At 47.6% G+C, this 21,140-nt stretch overlaps 1 protein-coding gene across 1 annotated transcript in view; it reads left to right on the forward strand.

Annotated features, from left to right (window-relative positions):
* Positions 1 to 21,140, forward strand: part of LOC126560789 (5-demethoxyubiquinone hydroxylase, mitochondrial) — an 85,818-nt gene that overhangs the window by 30,773 nt on the left and 33,905 nt on the right. The window lies entirely within an intron of this gene.

Consider the following 21,140-nt stretch of genomic DNA (forward strand, 5'->3'; position numbering starts at 1 on the left):
ACGAAAGACTGCACGCGAGTCTCTTAAAGCGACGAACCTTAATTTTGAGAGGTTTCCTTTTTGGTTGAAGGCGCGTTTACCGGGCGGTGATTATGAGCTTGTAGTACAAAACGGTTCGTTCGGATGCTTGTTTTATCTCTCTCTCTCTCTTTCTCGGCTAGAACCCTTATCCCTCCACTTCCGTTCCGAACTCACTGTTTAACATGTGTGTGTGTGTGTGAATGTTTGCGCCAAAGTTTGTTGCTCTGGATATCCGCTATTTTCTTGCGCGTTCGCGACAAATGACTGACCTGGCTGGCCGGTTGGCTGGCTCGCTGGCGGAACAGTAATGGCGCACGCATCTATTAAAAAAACGCTCCCCTGTATATCATTTCCCCCGTGCGATTCCCCCCCTTCCATTAAACTTTTCCACTGGCCGGTAGGAAGGACGCGAGGGTGAGGTAATATTGCAAAAAAAAGGAGCGATGGGGGGGGGGATTTTTTTATTTTGTTTTCGCAGTTGCCCGAAACGAACCCAAAATTGGCCGCGCGCGAATGAAAAGTTCAACAAACTAAAGCACTGCACAGTGTAGTAACGGATGTAAAGAAAGAAGAAGAAGAATAATCAGCATATAAATACACACACACACACACGCACGCGCTTTGATTGCTTCTTTTGCGCCTGTTTGGTTTGGCTTTCAAATTGTGTTTTCGGTTTTCCTTTTCCTGAGCTTCTGCCTAGCGTCAGTTTTGGACGAATTAATTTTATTGGCAGTAATCAGCAGGCACAACGAGTGCCGAAGTTCTTTGCCCACAACCCCCCCCCCCCCCCCACTTTCCCCTCTCTCACAGGAGAATCAAATACGAGAAGCAAGAAGTAAACGGCTCGAAAAATACAATAGAGCACGGACAGTGGCCTACACCATACAGGAAGCGGAAGAAGACAGGGATGAGATTAACCGTGTCCCTGCTTTGATTTGACAACTTTGTAGTAGCAGCGTTTTTAATCTCTCTTACTCCGATTCCGTTACATAATGCAATCACTTGAGCCCAAACAGATGCTTTTTTAAAAGCACATTTTAAACGGAAGACTGCACGCCAACCTTAATAGCGACGAACCCCAATTTTGTTCTGCAAGTTTCCTCTCGCCAATAAAGGCTCTTTGCTTTCCAATAGAAGTTTTGTGCATGGATTTGTAGAGGACCGACATGTACAAGGGGGAAAGATTTTTTTCTAACATAGTCCTTTAAGAGTCCTTGCGTTGAATTTTGAAAACGAGATAATCGAGTAGGAGGCTGTTAAGCAGCGTTTTTATGAAAGACTTCAACGTGCGTCTCTAAGCGACGAACCCCAATGTGATGCTACAGTAGAGAAATTGTAGATAGAAAATTTCTTTCGGGACAGAACAAGGATAGTGATGCCCGGAAGGAGGCAGAGAAAAGGAAAGGAATTTTATTTCCACTCTTTTTAATCGGTTTCATAACATAACACAGCGTAGATTGTACGCAATATCGTCCTATCACCTGATTGTCGTTTGTTATGGTATTTGTTTGTTTGTTTTTTGTTTGCCAAACGTTCGCAACGGTCGCTATTTTAGCCCCAGATTCGATGTAAAATTGGTTTAGAAGATCTAGGGCGAGCTTGTCGTTGGCGGAATGCGTGAGTTAGATGCTGCTGTAGCTTCACAAAGCTGTAGTGGGTTTCGGGCTCGAAAGACTACACGCAATTGAACTCATATTTATTCTCTAGCGCTGCAAAATTATCGGTAGAAAGTTTCTTTAGCCAAGGGAAAAGAGTTCTTCGTTCCGATTGAATTATACTCTTGCACGAATCTAAACGAATGCACTTCTATCTTTAAAACTAATTGATTTAATAATCGATGATGTATGGTTTTTCTCTTCTATTAGTTATCGTCTTTTTCTTTTAGTAAGGATTGCATTATGATAGAAACATTAATATTAAACGGGTGGAAAACTTACTTTCCAAACTTACACCAGTGAACCGTTTCTTGTCCTAATCCCCGAGGCGCCCACCTGACTCTCGAGCCGGGAAGGAAAACGGTGCTGCCCTAGAGCTGCCCTTTAAAGTGTCTTCCACCATTCGTGGTAGTAGCCTTTACCGGCACCAGCTGGGCTAGCCCCCGTTTTCCGCTTCATTTCGTGCCGCGGTCAAGCGGGCGGTCGTGCATTCTTAAGCGCGCACCGCCCGTCATTCGCAGGAAGTTCACCGAATATTAAGCCAGTGCCAGCTGACCGTACCGTGTGACGTGGCGTGAGACGTCGAATTTCCTTTCGGCGGTTGCCCCGCGATGCAAAGCACACAAGAAAAAAAAAATAGATGAAAACAAAGTGGAAAATACAGCGCACAAGCAACGTAAATAAAAGAAAGAAAATATTTTTTGAAAAAAAAAAGCACAACACATCGTAACAATCCAAGTAGTGGAATCGAAACGGAACGCACGGAACGGAACCGTTTGTTGTTTTGATGGTGGATGGAAGAATAAAATGATAGAGGGATGGAGAGAGTGTGTGTGTGTGTGTGAGAGAGAGTGAGAGACGCAGAGGAGAAGCGGTAAATGACGAAAGGGAACGGTGGTATAAGAACCTTATGGAAGTGAGTCAACGAACTTGGAACGAACAGCGCTTGTTTGCCAGCGCTTCGGCCCAATTTGCCCGGGAGAATGCCCGCGAACCCGCGAAGCCGGAACCACTTCGCCACGCCACACTGATGCGCAACAGATGTGCGAGCGGACCATCCTTTCTGGCTGTCTTTAAGAGCGCAAGCGCATCAGCACACAGTCACGGTGAGGTGTCTTGCGAACGGTTTGGGGCATTCTTTTTTACTGTAGTAGTTTTTATTATTATTTTTTTTAATTTACATTTTTGGGGGACTTTTGGCAATAGAAGAAAGAATTCTACAAAAAAAACCAGCACCAGCAAATTCGCCGCCAAAAATGTTGCTTTTGATTTTTTTAAATTTTTAATCTTAATTTGGCTCGCATTGAAACAAAAGACTTCAACGTGAATAATTAGCTATTCGATCATATTAAACGCATGATATCTTCAAAAAAAAGCATCGTTAAGGTGTACAAATTATACCCACGATTGTTCATGCTGATTTTCTATCACTTTAAGCATTTACAACAACTGTTTGCCTGTAAAAATGAAGATGTAACCGAACGTTCAATAAAAGCGACGAACCCTCGGTGATAATTTTCCTTCGCAAAATCTTTTCCATCAAACACAAACTCTTTCTATTACTTTCGCTGTTACGTCTTCGGTGAACCATTTATATACCCTTAGCAACGAAAGACTGCACAAGCACAGCACACCAGACGACGAACCTGTACATCAGTACAGTCCCCATCATAAAAAAGAGTGCAGCAAAGCTGCTCGCAACAGCTTTATGACACGCTCGGATCGTGGATATGCAAAACTTCATACACCACCATAGACTGTAAAAAAAAAGTGGCCGCTGTGCAAAAAACTAAACGGTTAACCCTGCCCTTGGTAACCCTTGCCCTCTTCTCCCGTGGTGCCGGGCAATCAACTCAACCCATCCCGACACTGGTCATATAAAAAATACTTCCAGCAATCTCTCACGTTGGCTAATATCTCACCATATGTGTGTGTGCCAATATTTTATTATAATTGCCAAAGGGAAAATCCTTTTTTTCCTCTGTCGCGCATTAACCTTTCCATTTACGACGGGTATTTGCAAAATCGAAGTTTGGATGGTCTACCTCGGTGGTTGGTTCGCAAGGATTGCCTATCGTAAGAGCTATTCGGTTTCAGCTAGGACTCGGTTTGAAGCGCTTCTTTTTTGCACCGTTAACGACCTAACAGCGCCATAAAGCTGCTGCCGTCGTCCTGTTTGGCAAGGATTAAGTTACGGTGTTACGTGCAGGCGTGTACGCGGAGACATCCATTCAGCAGCTGGCCTGACGTTTGAAGACAGCATCAGATGCTCTCTCTCTCTCTCTCTTCATGCCTTCAGCTTCAAAATATTCTTACCCCAACTGGGACAACTCTGGGACAACGACGTGGGTAGAAGAAAAGCGTGAAGTGAGAAAAACGTAGCTAAAGAAGCTTCTTCTCCTTCTCAGGCACAAAATCGATAATGATAATCTAAGCGCAATGGTGGTACGCTTGATGAAGGCGAAAGAGACTCCCGGCGGTCAATAATTTTCACCAGGGCGCACAAGGCGAAGAGGATCGGCGTAAGTAAGAAATCTAGGCAGCCAAGAGTTTTCCACGTTCGTCATTTTCATCTAGTGGAGCAAAAAAAAAAAAGGAAACCACCCAAAACGAAGTAACAGCGGTGATTGCAAAAAAAAAGAAAAGAGCATAGCAATAAGGCAGAATACGTACAGAGGAAGGTTCAGTTTTTCACGGCTCAGGTGCTTCCACGGTACAGTAAATTATTTTATTACGGCTTGTTGTTGTTTTTTCCATGCTTCTGCCTCCTCTCTCACACTCTATCTTTCGCGATGAGTAAAAACACACGGCACAGAAGGCAAGATAATGATCGTGAGCGAACCAAAGACCTATTAGAACACCCTCCCGGTGCGTCTTGGGTCTAGGAATGGGGTGGAAAAACCTAGCGGAAGCGCACGGTTCTGGATGTTGGAGTTGCGCACAATTGTTCTGTGCTGGTGCTGGCACCGACCACCGTGCTCCAAACAAATCCGATACGAAAGAGAAAAGAAGGGAGAAAAAGCGGTGAGTTAGGAAAGGGTGGGTGGGGAGGGGTGAAATGAAGCAAAAATTCTACCCGAACTGATGCTAACGGGCGGCTGTTTCTGTGAGTGAAGCTTTCCAATCGCACCGATCGGCATGAAATTAACCGAACAGCCAGCCGGTGTTAACAGTTGCTTCTGCTGAGGTTTGATTAAGGTTCGGCCCCCCCCCCCTGCTTTTTTGGTGGTTGAGAATTAAAAAAATAAAATAATAAAACGATGGGAAGAGATCATCGATAGGTGTCGAGACGGGATGGTTCATTGGTACAATTTGTCTAGCTTTAGGCGGGCGATAGATTTCTCAGACGGTGAGCAGATTCGCTTTAGACAACTTTTTCTCCAAAGAACCACTCGCATTGTGATAGTAAAAGATTTTTATTATGCAGCTAGTTGAAGCTGTTTCTAGTGGATGTAGTTCTATTGAAGATTCCAAAAAGAAATGGAGGAGAGAGGAGGAGAACTGTTAGTAACCACAACCACACCTGCCTAAACAACCATCGTGCAACAAATTCTGAATTCTGTCTTCCGTACAAGAGACTGTTCAATAGAATTCCTCGTGCTACGTTGGCAAAACCAAAGCCTCAAACCAAAAGGCCATTAAGAATTTAATAAACCTACTGATGATGCTCGTCTGAATGCTGCTCTCACGTATTCTTCAATTGAATTTTTCACTCACTGCACAGATAAATCCAGAATATTACGAGAGTCCTCGACTAGTTCCTTCAGAAATATGGGTGGGCGGCCCAGTGTAGGCGATATCGTCGGTCTTCAAACGGCAGGGACCGAGGTTCAAATTCCATCCGGATTGTCCCCCCGTGAGAAGACTGACTATCCAACTACGTGGTATCGGCGAGTCTAGTAAGCCATTCGTAGGCCGGCATGACCTACGGGCTGTCAAACCAACAAGAAGTAGTCTAGACGTATTTTATACACTTATAAGGCTAGGTAAGGCTAGTTCAGAATCCTAGTTGTGTAATGTAAGTAGGATATGATCAGTAAGGCTCCAAGAATCCAGCATCCTGATACTTCCTGTGGTACTGAATGACTGTGCTTAAAGAATCTCTAGTTTAGTAGCCCGACAACTGGGGACCTCCACTTATAATGACCCTAGCCATTACAGCCTAGCTCAGCGGCATGATTAAGCAGGTTATCAACAAGTCTAGTAAGCCATTTCAATGGGCGGTAGGTCCCAGTAGGTCGTTAAGCAAAAAAAGAAGCTCTACCATTAACAGATTTCTATATCAAGTACGAATAATGACAGTCACACTCGTCTGAATGCTACTCTCATGTATTCTTCAATTGAATTTCTCACTCTGCACAGCCATATCCAGAATATTACGAGAGTCCTCAACTAGTTCCTTCAGACGCTTTGTGGGACCTTTACCATACAGTCAGGCGATATTTGTAACTCTGGATAATAAACATCGTATGTGAGTTTTCTGCTCCGAACCTTTGGTCCCCCTTTGATGTTGGAAGAGATCGTATTTACCAAAAGAGGACCCATCGGTAACTCCACCATACATAGTGTATTTACCAAATGTCTTACCAATAGCATCCTTTGGTTTTTTAAATAAATCCTCGTCACAAGCTACAGACTCTCGGGATCATTCACTATACTGTTTCAAGGGTGCTAGCGATGCCATAATTAAAGCAAAAATAAAGAATAGACTAGAATGTTGCAAGAATAGACATTTTTCACACACTTTTCATGGGTGCGTGTTTGGAGTGCGTTCGCCCACCCGCCCCGTGACCGCCACGCACCGCGCAGATAAGTGATTTTTTTTTTCTTCTTAAGTTTTCCTACACACACACGCAGCCCGCGTTGGAAAAACACTCTCATCTATCTCGCTACGCTAGAGCGAAAAAGGGCAACGGCAAGTCAACACTTAATTAGGAGCGTAATTAAAGCGAGTCTCTTCCACGTTAGGACCAAAGCCTTTGCCAAACCGAGAGATCCGCGTAAAACACACACACACACACAATCCTCCCCACTAACGGCGCTTCTGTTGCGTCTCAGTACGTCTACTGGTTGTTGGCTGGGCGCTGGATGTCTAGAACGCGGCATGACTCTTCACGCTCCGCATGACAGCCGCCCATCATATTCATCATCGGCCGCTCGGATGAGTTTTCGCTGCAGCCGCGTACCCGATGCGGTCGCCGTGGTAATGAACTGTGTGCAAAACCGCACCTCCGTCCGCACCGTTCCAGACGCGGACGAGACCAACCGGATCCGGACGGTTCCGTCCAGCCACATCCCTCTCAACCCTACGAGTCCGATGACTCCCAAAGGGGGAGAGTGAGAGAGCGCGCAAGCTGATGGGGGGGGGGGAGGATAAAGGGGGCAAAAGGGGGAGCGAGCGGTTGCGCAATAGTGCACCGGGCAAAACCAGCTCCCAAGGGAAGCCCCAGCAATGGAAGGTAACGGGATTTAATTGTTTCGCAGCCCCGGCAAGACAAGAACCCCGCGGAACAGCTCCAGAACTCCCGAGGGCGCACTTCTGCGCGTGCTTGTGCTGCGGCAGTGGTAGTTCTAGATGCTTCTTGCTGGGCCTTCCACGGTCCGTTCGTTCGGCTGGAACGGTGGCCCGATCTAGGCGAGTAGCTATCAGCAGCATTGCGCGTCAGCATCATCAAGCTGGGCGCCGAGGCGCTCCACTACAGTACGACGTAAATGTTACCGATCGCAAAACAAAACGCTATCCTTTAGCGTGCTTCCTGCTCAGGTACTGCTGGTTCATGGGTTTTATGCGAATGCAGCGAGCGCGCTCCCACGCAAAGCAAAACACACATTGACAAGGGTCATGGGATGTCAGCCGACTCAGGAGAAAAATGGGAAGGATCGCGCCAGGATAATGCGTACCAACCCAACCCAAAGTAACAAAGATCCCGGGTTCCTGAGATACAACTTCAAGCCGGGAACCTTTTTTTTTGGTAGGTTTTGGGTCCTAACTCTACACACCCGAGGACTTCGTTTGCCAAGCTACCGAGCTAGCCTTTTTTTTTGTTGAGTACGAGCTCAGTACGAAACAGATACGCAGACGAATAAAAAACCCACACACACACACACATATATAAAGTCCTTTTTTTGATCCTCTCTCCATCTTTGGGAGATCGCATCAAGGACGCTCGCGATCAGTGCGGGCCCGTAGACCACACCTGTTTCAAGTTCCCACGCCGACTCGAAGGGAACCAAAGCGCGCGCGCGCACTCGCGCGAATCCTTGCGGTGGCATGGCTCGGAGGATGATTCGAAGCGTTTGGTAGCGGCTGGCAGACGAACGCAAAGCAGTCCTGAGCGAGTAAGAGAGTAGCAAACGTGATAGAAACAGACAGATTTCGATGGTGGTTGCCTTGGAACCAAATCTTCCCCGCTCCTTGGGTAGGCATCCATCTCCGGAGAGTTGGTTTAGGATCTTCGTTTGCTTTGAAGCTAGTCTAGAGGGCTCAGGTTGCACCTTTTGCGTACCTTTTTCCGATGTTTCGCCTGTTTTGAGGACTCCCAAAATAAGTGCCCGACAGCGCATGTCACAAGACTTTCGAGTTCTTGATTTCGCGTTCTTAATGTTGATGTCTTCCTAAAGTTTAGAAGTTTCTGGACCGTACACTTTTATCCCACTGATGTGTGTGTGTGTGCGTGTGTGTGTGTGTGTGTGTGTGTGTGTGTGTGTGTGTGTGTGTGTGTGTGTGTGTGTGTGTGTGTGCACCATACGGTCAAGAAGCAGTGAACCTGAGCGCGCAATTAAAGACTCCCCGAAAACACGGGGCGAAGTACCGTTTTCGGGTTCGGGAATCGATCAAATGGCTGGTGAGTTTTGGACCATGTTGGTGGGGGGGGGGGGGGGGAGTGGTTGCCTACCACACCATCAAGCCGTTCAATTGTTAGTCTGCTGCTTCTATCGCGCTAGGCAATATGTTGAATATGTGGCCAGTACCCTAGCAACTTCACTCGCAAAGTACCGATGGTCCACGTATGGCCCGAAGGTCATCTGTGCGGTGTTGCGGCATCACATCGGCGCACTAATGGTGTTGCCAAAAAAGCTAGAAACTAATAATGAACCAGAGCTGAAAAGAAGTAGCGAAAATAATACATAACCCCCCCCCCCCCCCCCCCCCCATCTCTTAGGAAAAATAATAGCACAATGGATGGTAGCAGATCTGCTGGAGCTTCTGGAGCTATACACGCTGCACGGCTGTTTCGTTGTGCCCTGTAAAAGCTTTATCTGCCGTTCTGTTCTCTATGTTATGTGTTCGAGCTTTGGATGTGTGTGTGTGTTTTTTTTTTGCGATCTTCACTCGAATTTCCCGTTTTTTTGAGTTTAGTTCTTTCTCACCTTCTCCATCCTTCAGCGATCTACTAGAGATGCTTTAGGCCTCTGCAGCCTCTACATCCAGTAAAAAAAAAACACACAATCCAGCACACTCGATCCCGAGAACAAAGGAAAAAGGGTTTTGTTTTCGCTGCGCTTCCTTCACCTTTGCTGAACCAAACGCAAAAAGTGCCGCGCTCGGGCACTTTGAAAGCCAAAACCGATACAGAGAGAACCTTCCATACGGCCTAATACAATCTAAAAACTATCAAGAAAAAAAATAACAACCAATATGAAACATAAAAAAGGCTTAAAACATACACACACACACATGAGAAGAAAAATAAGAAGAGGTAAAAGAAAGGAAGAAGTTCCACAACACAAGTGAAAGACGAAAAAGGAGGATGAACAAATAAGAGAAAAAAAAACATCTGCTCAAGCATGGAGCATGGATGATGATCATAACATAATATCATCTCTCTCGAAAATCGCTACTCTTACCACCCTACCCCGCGTAACCCCCCTCCCCCCCCCCCCTTCCCTTCCTTGCCTCACCACAAAGCTCTTTTTTTCTTTCTCTCTTACAAAATTTCAAACAACAATAATCCTGCCCAAAAACCTTTTGCCGGGCCGAACGAAAAGATGGCGATTAGAGTTGGGCATCCCCATTCTATTGCCTATCGTTCGCCCCATTAGGCGCCCCTCCAATCGGGGCAGAAAAGGTGGTGGGGAAAAGGAGTTTGGGGGGGGGGGGGGGGTACGAGAAGGAGGCGCCCGAAAATAAAGAAACACAGACGCGAGAAAAAAAATGTATATCAGGCGTTGGGCTTTTCAATCGGGGAAAGAAAAAAATGGCGCAACAACAACAACGCGAACATTGGGTAGGGAGGGAAAAGTACACACACAAGTACCGTAAGTATTTTCATTACTCGAATTATCATCGCGCTGCTGGCGTTTCTGGCCAGCTTACAGTGTGATGAGGTTTTTTTTTTGGGGAGGGGTGGTGTTGTGTGTGAGAGAGAGGCGAAAGGAGGTGAAGGAAGGAGGGCGAAGAATTTCCAGTGAAGTGAAACAACTCCAGGGAAGGCATTGGCGGGCGGAAGTAGCGACGGATGGGAGGTTGAAAGGTTTGACTAATGATGGATCGAAAGAAGAGAAAGAGGGGGGAGGGGGGAGGAGAGATGGGTAGAAAGGTAGAACAGAAGAATAGAAAGAGCAGTGGCTGAATGCGCGGGGTAACATATGGCCGATAGCCAAATGTTATGCCTTCTATTATCGAGACGCTCGCACCAATCCTGCTGCCAGGCTGCTGCTGCTGCTGCTGCTGATGGTGGAAAACATATATTTTTCTTGCACTGCTTACTTCTATCGCTTCCCCCACTCGATCTCGCTCGCTCAAGACCCCAATCCTCCTCTAACACTGCACTCACATTTGGGAGCTATGGGCAGCGCCGTGTACCACAAAGGTTCGACGAGGTTCCGACAGGAAAAGCCCACGGTAGGAGGCGAGAGAGGAGGATTCTGGAAAAGACTTAGCGTGTGTGTATGTGTGTATGCTTCTGCCGAACTGGTATGCGAGCAGGAGCTTTGCCTGTTAGTGTCAGTAAACCAACGACCTCTACTAATCTTTCAAGCTCATAAACTTATTTATTACATACGATGGGGGGGGGGGGGGGGGGGGGGCGCATTGGGAATTATGCGGGGTGATTGTTAATGTGATTTGTACACGCTTCGGTACGAAAAGAACGCTGATATCGTTCGTAGAAAAAGGTTGTAGCAGTTTTTATCTGTTATTTGTGAAAGATTCGAGCAGATTCGAGCAGTTTCAGATTAGTATTCAAAGCACATTAAAACCATAATATAAATCCTAAACAACATCTCACGCTAAAACTTTCAATTAGAAACAATAAAAAATACTGCTCGAATAAACCATCATCTTATGTCCTGCATTACCTCTCGAAACATCTCATAATTATTGGCCTTTCAAGCAGACGCATCACCAGACTGTCGCAGCGTTTCTTTAGAATTCCGAAGGCCACCGTCTGCCACAGGACCAATTAACCTCGCGTGTTGCGTGCTTGCTTGCCAACCAGCAGAGCCAGAAAGACACAGTGCGCGTTGCCCTGACCAAAGGATCATGGCTCCGGATGGCGGTGACCGTAAAAATGGTAGATCGTTCCGTCGTCGTTATCTAATCACCGTCCGCAAACGCAAACGCAAACGAAATATTGCCCATAATTCTATGCCCGTCCATCACCAATCCCGGAGGCACGCGGATGGTACGGGAAGCGGAAGGCGTCCCTAATAACCCTCATTCAACCATTCCGCCATCTTCAACTCGCCCCATCCTTCCGCTCCTCCCCGGTTACGTGTGGACCCTGTGGGCTTTGGGATGTGCGAGCCGGCAGTGCTCGAAATTCGAACCGAGCGCTGTACGCGGTGAAGCTAATTATGATAATGAAGCACACGCTCTTTGGGGCCGCCGGCCAACAAGACCCCGGGATCGCCGTCGTCATCGGGTCCTTGAACTTCTAGCAGCGGTGTGTGCAGCGGTCGCAGTTGCCCGGCCGGACGGGAAGCGGTGGGGGGAACTTACTGAACTGGCTAACGAAGTGCAGCTGGAAGTTCGGGGAAGCTGCCGGGAAAACGGTAAAGCACTTGACATGCGGTTCCTGGTGATCCAGGGCTCTAGGTGCCTCAGGGGAATTCTGAGCGATCAAATCGGCTCGGGAGATATTATCATGGCGTTAGAGAAGTGTATAAAACCAAAATCTACCACTGCTTCCATATGGAAGGCGCACATACACACCTAGACACGCAAGATATGATGTTCGATCAATTTTCTAAACATCATCATTACCAGAGGGAACGCACCGCAGTGAAGATGATCAGACATCAGAGTAGGAACACAAAACGGGAGATAATGAAAAACTTGTTTCAACGCAACACGCAACACCCCAAAGCGTCTGGAGCCAAAGGCACCAAAGGTAGTTCGTAGGTACGTGGGGACTCTGGGAGCGCTGGTCATCATTTCGAATGTGGTGTGTTCCCTCGCTTCCTAATCGATCTTACATCGTTACAGCCAACCGTCCATCAGCAGCCATCGTACGGCTCCGTGTGTATGAGGTAATTTTCATCGAAATCGAAATGTACCGTTCACCCGAAGGTTTTGCTTCCCGTTTGCTGTGTCCGACTGCGTATTTCGCCATCTTGTACATGGTTATCCTCCAGGCCAGCGGGCACCGCGAGCGTTGGCACTCCGAAAACCGAAAAATCAACCGACCGGTTCCACCCAAAAACCGGTCCTCTGACGATACCAGTATCAGCAGAATGCAACCGGCAGTCTGGAAGCAAAATCTGGGGCCAACAGAACGGTGGAGGAGTTGTGTGATGCCTGTGCCACAATTTAGCCATGTTATTTATGCACCTTAATTAACTCGGATCTCTTCCACCTAAGGCTCTAATCACCCCACGAGCCACGATGGTTACTGCTGCTACTACTAATGCGCACTCCTCCACACACACACACACACACACACACATGTGTGTGTGTGCGCTGCTGGCTAGAATTGAAGAAACATTGGAGATAATGTTGGGAGCAGTTGACTGAGCAAGAGATATGGCAGAGCTCCGGTGGCCCGCGTTGGAAGAATTCGGCGAACCAGAACTAATTGTACCGGACTCGGCAAAATCTCGGTCTCGGTCACTTTCTCAAGTTCGCCACGGTACGACGGTTGGGCGAATGACCTATTGCGCGATACCACACGATGTTGCTGCACAAAAAACAACGAGAACGTGTGTTCTAAACGAACGTCAATGTTTATTGCGGAGAATGGTTAAATGTACTCGACCTCTACTCTGTCCGAATGCCCCGCAAAGAAAGCTCTCCGGTGACGCCTCCGCACTACTTTACCGTGCAGGTCAATCTGGACCATTCTCCTCCGTAACGCTGTTTCTCTGTTTTATGACTCCCCCTCCGGGTCTGTTGTCCACTGCCGGCCTAAACCGGCAATAGTTCTTGGAGCCTGTTTTTACTGGCAGTAAATTATATCCAAAACGACAAAAGCGACATCGGGAACTCGTTTGACAAGCACTCGGCTGGGTGTCATCTCTTTCACTCCGGGCAGCTTGGTGCCCTGGATGACAGCACACTTAAACCTCCCGAGGCATCAGCATGGGCAGTAAAGTTTTACATCCCACCCATCGGATGGAATTGATAGAATGGCGTATCTCTCCTTCTTACCACCGTAAACGCCCGATCTCAGCACCAAAGCACTCGAAGAGTGGGAAATGGATTCCGTCCAGGAAACGGGACTGCCACCCGAAACCGGAACTGCAGCGCAGTGCTTTATCTGCCGATCGGATTTCGTTTCCCAGGACCCGGCAGCGAAGAGCTGTGCCGGGAATTGTATTTCTGGTTCCCAGTAGATTCCTCCCTCCTTCGCACCGCTTGGGTCCTGTTGCGGATATGCGAATATAAAGTGCAAATATTAACAGTGCGAAGAAGCAGAAGAGCAAAACTGAAAGCCTCTAAGGACTCTAAGGACGGTCTGATTTCTTCTCATACACCATACGCTAACTTTAATCGCATTCAACACAAAAGTGAGGTTAAACAAGATAATCCACCAGCATGGCTGAAGCAAAACGCAGGTAAAAGCAGACAAACATTGACCTTTTTTTGGGTCCTTCAACGCTGCTGTATACGGGTTTTGGGAAATTAAGGATGTTTGAGACGTACGCAAACCCACGCATAGGTACCACGGATCAAAAGCCGATCGAATCCATTCCACGCTGACGGTGCTTTGACGGTCGGTGAGAACATTAACGCATCCCGTACACCTACTATGCTACGGCATCTACGGAGTCTTTCGGTTTTCTTTCCATGCTTTCGCCCACCATCTTCTTAGACTTCGGATCGATGTTTTATTAGGTCCTTTGCACGACACAACGGAGCGGAAGCGAGTGAACGGACCGTTTTTTCATCGATTTTTTGTTTTGTTTGGTAGCTAAATCTGGGTAGCTAGGGTCTAGGGGAATGTGTCCTAAAATATCGTTTGCCCGAAAAATCCGCATCCGTTGCACCGTCTATCGGGCACGTCTATTTGTCTACTTCTGGGCGTTTATTTAGTTCTAATTTTAATCGTCCTATCGGCTCTCGCTCCTGTACAATTCTTATTTTATTACATCTCCGCTAATGCTGTTCTCTCGCCTCACCGCACAATTGTAGCTGTCAGTTGTAGTCTTCGGTTTTAGCGTGCCGTGCTGAGCGTGACTTCAAGTAAATAAAAACCGGTTTACCCGGTTGTGCGGCAGGTGCACCATATGTTTGCTTGCCAATTTTCGCGTACACCGCGTGCATCCTTTTTGCATCCTTGCGAAACCCTTGCGCACATCCTCACGCTCAACTTGTTGGTTTTAAATGGCAAATAAATGGACGCGTCAATGGCTGGACAGGAAGCGAACATCCTGGATCCTTTGTTCCTGCTGCAGTTATCCTTTTCAAGGGGATGATTTTCTTTTCCTTCTTCGTCTTTTGATGCTTTCCGCTGCAAGGCATCTTGTTTCGGTTGCCAAAAGAATGCGCGTGGAGCTTTCAGTTTAAGGATCTCTGGGTACGGCTCGATATCCTCGAACCCGTGACAATTCTTCACCGTCAACGCAGTGATCCGGCTCGAGGAATAGAGAGAACAGAGCTGGAAGGACACCTTTCAGCAACAACGAAAAAAGGGATCAAGAAGCGGAAGAGTTATTGCTGATGATCGGTTGCGGTAGAAATTAAGGTACCGCGCCCCAGATACTGCGCCACTGCGATCGGCCAGCTGTGATCCAATTGGTGCAACTTTGATTAGCCATCCAGCGTTCCAACAACGAAAAACGACCCTACCGGGAACAATGATGGAATTAATGAATTATGCCCAGATTTTAAGACTCCCGACTCCCTGCCATGGGAACGAAAAGGGCGGATCGATTTTCTACCGATCTAGGTTCCCGATTCCCACATGACACAGGCGAACGCAACACTATTAGCCCCTCTCTCCTATACATTCTTCCTGTATACGGTTTGATGCACCATGCACAGCGAAAACCAGTCGGCAACGTCTCATTAGAACCGAACTGTTACCGCACCGGTTGCCCATTTTTACGACACATTTTATCGCATCGGTGCCATAGTTTGATGCTTTTACGGTGTGCACCATTCCACCCCGGGACCATCGCCAGAAATTGGTGGTGGCGAAAGCAAAGCGACAACTACGAGGCGCCAATGCAAATAGCCAATCCCGTGTACATTCGAGTGACACATCGTGGCTGTACGCACCGCGGCAACGAAAAGCGGGCGAAGGGAGATGATGTTCCGATTAAATAAAAATCAATCAAACGCTCGTAAACGAATAATCATAAAGCGAACAAATTGCGGCGGCCATTTGCGCACCAGCGTCAAAACCAGCAAACCCCGAGCGGCTAATATAATGCTGATTTGATTTAATTAAAATCAAACAATAATGCGTACAAATTACGAACACGATAACTAGCTGGAGTGGATGAGGGTTTCTCTTCGTTTTTTTTTTTTGGTTTTGGCTGGCCGCTGCTTTTAATTATGATTAAATCTAGCTCACTCCAGGTCATCTTCCTTCCGATCGCTGATTCCTAGCACCAGCCGCTAACGGGTGTTTTGTGTCCCCATGCAGGAAAAAAAAAACGGGTTTCGCTGTACCGGTCCTGCCAGGTGAAGCCATCGGCAGCGTCACATTAATTCAGCCTGAATAGCAGCTCGTTAAATTCTGAGCCGATCGGAGAAGAGGAGAACCTTTTGCTTCTCTTTACGGTACAGCGAACCAGACGTTAATCGGTGGTACGGGACGATGTAAACAAGCCCGGTATTAATAACTGCGGCAAACGAACTGATAAAACCTCCTGAACCGGGTGGATAGGATTTAGCCCGTGCTGAATATCCGAGCATTTCTTAAGCTGCTTTCTGTGTCCACACAAATCACCGGCGAGCTTAGCTTGCTTAATTGGTGCAACCGATGTGTAGCAGATAGTGCTGGACGGGCTTCGGTGTGGTAGGCAGTGCTCGAAGCACCAGACGTGTGATGTAGATTAGTTTATTTGCCACTTAACTGCAAGGACAGCATCTCACCAGTTGCCTTGAAAGTGTGCTTGCTGATAGCTTCTCATGGTGGATGCTAGAGCCGATTGCCTTCTACCTATATTGATGTCACAGTTACGCCTGTCATGTTCGGACACGACGATTCGTTCTCGGGTCTGTTAGTAGTGGTTTAGATCCAGATCTCCACCGAATTACATCAGACTTCCCCTGCTGGACGTATGCAGAGCATCTCGCCACTTCGCATGATAACGGTGATGGATCTGTACGGTGGTAAGTTCTTGCTAATGTACCTGCAGGTGCAATCCAACCCGCTTCTGCCATCTTGAAAGCTATGGCAGAAAAGATGCAGTTTTTTTGGTTGCCAAGGATACACGGTGCATCTGCTGTTGGGGAATGTTGAAAATGAGTGTTGATGGCATGCAACAAGAAGTATCAGTTAGGTCCGGTTCTTCTGCAGCTCGTAAACCATCACCTGGCTGGAGTTTTCGGCTTCGGGTTCCAAAAATGTTTGATCCAAAGTTGCGCACGTTAGCACGAGTACCACGTGCGGCAGTGTAGTCGCCTCACCGTACCGGCACAAGCCGCTGAGTGGGGAACGAGCCTCCAAGTTCCATCGTTTGCCTTGCGCCGTTGCTGTCTGCCACCGGGACGAAGGTTAGGCTGTGTAAGTGCGCGTGACACTGAAAAATCTGCACACCCGCGCGCTCACGATTCCGGGGCGTTGCGGTATACGCTGCAACCCCACACGGTACTGCCCCCAATGTCAACCGGTGGCATCGTGACGCTGTTGCAGAAACATAAAACCTGTTCCGTCTGCCGCCATGCACACACACACGCAGACTTCGTCCAGCTAGGCGAGGCACACACTATACGCAACGGCAAACCGTAGCACTGCGCGTCTATACGGGGGGCCACTTAGCCTTAGCCTTCAAACCGCAAAAGGCCACCATCGTGGACTGTACCTCTGACTGAGCTATGTAGGGTGTGCGTGCGTGTGTATGTGTGTGTGTGTGTGTAGCGTGTAGTACGTACACTAGCAAACACTGTGTATGTTGCTCACGCTGCACAACGGGAAAGGAATCGATCGCTGCGTGCGCTTAACCGTTGGCTGAAGGGTTTCGCGGTTGCGTGAGGTACCTAAGGAGCGAGACGATCAACAAAACGGTTCGGTCATACGAGAGTGGACATTGAAATGGGCAGCACACACGCACGCACACATACAGTAGTGGCGCGAGAGAATGGAGCAAGCGTGCGCACATTCTGTACTGCTCTGGATGAAAACGTCAGCTTTTGCGTGGATGGCGTTATATGCTCTGTACACCTGTACACGCGTACGGGTTCTCTTGCGCCATCTTTTTTTTTTTTTTCGCTGGCCGCTGCTCCAAGGAAACCTTCAGCTCCTTGTACCGGAGTGTTCAAGAACGCACCAGAACCAAACCTCTCCCCCCCTCACGTATACACGGATGGGTGGCCTTCCCTGCCGTACCAGAAATGTGCCCTTGCGCTGTGGACTCTCCCTCCCAAGTGCGTTTCCATTGAGTCAAAACTCAATCCGGCCGGAATCTGGTCGGAAAATCGTTTCAATGGAATCCTCCTGACATCGTGGGTACTGCGCTGGTAGGGTACATGTAGTAGCGGCGGTTCCTCTAGGGAAGCTGAATGAGCATCGTTTCATCGAATAATTAGGGTTTTCTGCAGTTTCTGTTTTAACTGCATCAACCAAACCGAAACCAACAACAGAAGAAAAAAAGCAACGCCAGGTACATACACACCTATAGATGTATCGAGAGCCTGGGTACACCTAGCAAAGACTCTGCTCCGTAGTGGCAGCAGCAACCCAAGAATGCATTAGTTCTGCTGAATGGATATGCGCTGTTTATGATGCGCGAACTGCTACATAAAAGGGTGGGAAGCGGGCAACAACAACCGACAAAAAAAAGGGTGTTTAAGAAGACTGCGGCCGCACCACTGTCATGGCGGTAGAGCAGGCAGGCATAACTGCTTTGTTGCCTTTAACTATTTTTGCTGAATTGAACATTTTTGTTGCCTTTTGTCTGCTTCTTCGGTAGGTTGTGTACCTTCTTCTTTGTTTTTTTTTTATATTGTCTTTCGGTTCGGGAGATACAGCAAAGCAATGTTCTAAAATTTCACTCCTCCTTGGTAGCTCCAAACGACATGGAGGGGGGAGAGGATTTCGCTAGGGTGCAGTACGGGGCAATACGGGGAATATGATATCCGGCCAGAAACTGCCAAGATTTCTATTTTTCTACGCACATCAACTACCGAGCTGGAAAATTAAGAATGGGTGACTCGTCAGGCTACTCTCCGAGAAGTATTGCACAAGGACGATCTGACGTTTGGACATATCAAAACCGAAAGCTTTATACTAACGGTACGCACATATTGGACGGAACTGTCTGGGTCGTGCGAATTGACTTGGTAGAATCTAGAGCTCTCTCCACAGCTGTCTACCGTTGTTGGGTGTTCTCCAATCATCCCGGTGAGGTCCTCTTGTAAACAAAGTGGTACTTGTGTTTTTGCTGTCGCAAAAGGCTCCAAACGTTCCCAAACATTCCCCGAGCAATGCTGGTATCTGCATCGGTACGTTTTCGGATTCCCCAATGCCTGTTCCTCGTTACCCGATTCTCGGGAGGCTTTAAAGAAAACGTCATTTGTCACAAAAGTGCTCGATTGAAGGGTGGAGGGGGGGGGGGGGAAAACAGGAAACAGGATGAGATAGTTCGGGGAAGGGAGAGACCACGTACCAGGGGTATCCAGCATATTTTAGCATGCATGTGTGTGTGTGTGTTCCTTTCCTAAATGCGCGATGCCCACAAGAATTGCTTACTTTGGGAAGATGATCGCAGGTTGGTCTGTATAGGGAGAATTAAAAAAAAACATTAATGCACACATACACACACACATCCGCACGCACGCACGTCTATCCCCGGGATGGACCGGTGCTTCAATACGGAAAAAGCCACTCATGCGTATATCTCTAGGTAGCTTATGTAGTGCGTAAGAACGAGAGAGAGAGAGAGAGAGAGAGATAGCGAGAATGTAAGCTCGTTCTAGGAGGGGGCGTGAGTGAGACACCTGAGACACAGGAATGTGTTGTTGAGTGGTAGAGCGAGCCAAAGAGAGAAAGAGAGTGTACGCGAGAGCGAGAGCGAATGAGCCAAAACCTGTACAATGAAGCCGGGCTCAGCGCAGCGCTCCCCATGGCTTAGCGTGCGTCAGGCAGAGCGAGCAAGCGCAATACACACTCACACTACGATGGTGCTACTCCCGCAGCAGCAGCATCGATCGAACCGGGCTTGGCGAGTGTAGCGTTCGGTCGGTGTGCTTCAGTTGAAGGTAGAACGTTGTAAAGAATTAACGCATCACTCATCACTCCCTGTCCAGTGGGAGTAACGCGTGGCGGACAGTGTGTGTGCGTGTGTGTGTGTGTTTAGAAACGAAACAACAAAAAAAAAATTAACGCCCCAACTGTATGCGTGTGTGAGCGTTTTGTTTACTTTATTTTCCTTCCTGGATCCTGATACAATCGCGAGAGGTACTTATAACAGGAACAAGCAGCATTTTCCCCGCATCAAGCAAACCCTTTGCATCAGCAACATTCCGGTGCGCCCTCTGCTGGGTATATGCATGCACTTGCTTTTACACCGGTACCGTGCCCCAACACGCAAAGTTGCGCTCGTGTTGTTCTCGGGAATCCTCTGTGTGTCAAAACAGCTGTAATCAGGCGCACTAGCTGGGACGAGTGACGTGACGAGTTAGCACGAAAGGACACACACAAAACCTAAAGGAAAACGGTGCCAAAAGTGTGCGTGGGAAAGAAAATAAAAACCTCTCCACCCACCGCGGCTTTTCACGCGAAGTCGCTGCAAGTGTGTGCCTAAGTCATTTCATTATCGCAAACGTGTGGTGTGTGCTTTGTGTGTGGAGTTGTGGTGTACGGTGTGTGATGGTGGTGGCGCCACAGCGCGAGAACCTGAAGCAAAGCACCAGAACAAAACAGAAGTTATGTGACCTGAAAACCAAAAATTAAACATCAAAATAATTTGCTTCCATTCGGAACAAAATAAAACCGATCGTACGAGACGATCGTGTGTGAATGTGTTAAAGTGTGCTTTGTTTAAAAAAGTGTGATCGTGCCTTTTATAGATGTGTGTGTGTGTGTGATTTATTTGTATTAAAAAATACATAATTTCCCATCTTTTCCTTTACCCTCCCAGTAAGGACCCAGTATGGGAGGGTCAGGGGGTGTAAAAAAATGGTCTCTTTAAAATAAAAATGTGTGCGTGTGTGTGTGTAACATTGTCCGATTAAAACCGCACTTCAATCAACCCCTTCACACACTACACCCCCGGCACCGACAAACGATCGGCACGATTGATTTGGTGGTGGAATTTACCACCCTCCCATCATATCACTCCACAATCAACAGGACATCGTATAAGACCCTCCCCCCCCCCCCCCCCCCTTTTCCATTTTCTTATCCTTTTTCTGTTTTCCATTTAGCATCCCCCTTGCTCTTCCCCCTCAGTTTTCGCGACCCAAAACTCCTGCCAAAAAGTGCTTGAAAATCATCTATCAACCCAACCAGGCACCGAAAACAACCGCCATTATTGAGCCCTTTCCCTTCGTGTTCTTCTTCCACTTCTTCGTTTAGCAAGGTCCACCTAAAACAAAAAAGGAAACACAAAAAAAAAGGAAGCAATTCTGCGTTCTGCGTGGACCGATGTGTGCAGCCTGAGTGTGAGTGAGTGTTAGTGCGCGAACGCGTGTGTGTGTGTGAAAATAGTTTCATCCTCAAAAGTTCATCAAATACACACACCGAAAGAAGCGAAAAAGATAATCGTTTGTTTAACATCAGCAAAAACGAAGAAATGTGCTAATGTGAGCACAGCACATGCTTTTGTGTGCGCGAGTGTGTGTTTGTGTGTAGGTATGCAAGCTTTCACGATCAAGCTAATTCCTGGCCCAGGACACGGAAGCTTTTTGGG

This window comes from Anopheles maculipalpis, chromosome X (genome assembly GCF_943734695.1).
Source record: "Anopheles maculipalpis chromosome X, idAnoMacuDA_375_x, whole genome shotgun sequence".
NCBI classification, from domain to species: domain Eukaryota; kingdom Metazoa; phylum Arthropoda; class Insecta; order Diptera; family Culicidae; genus Anopheles; species Anopheles maculipalpis.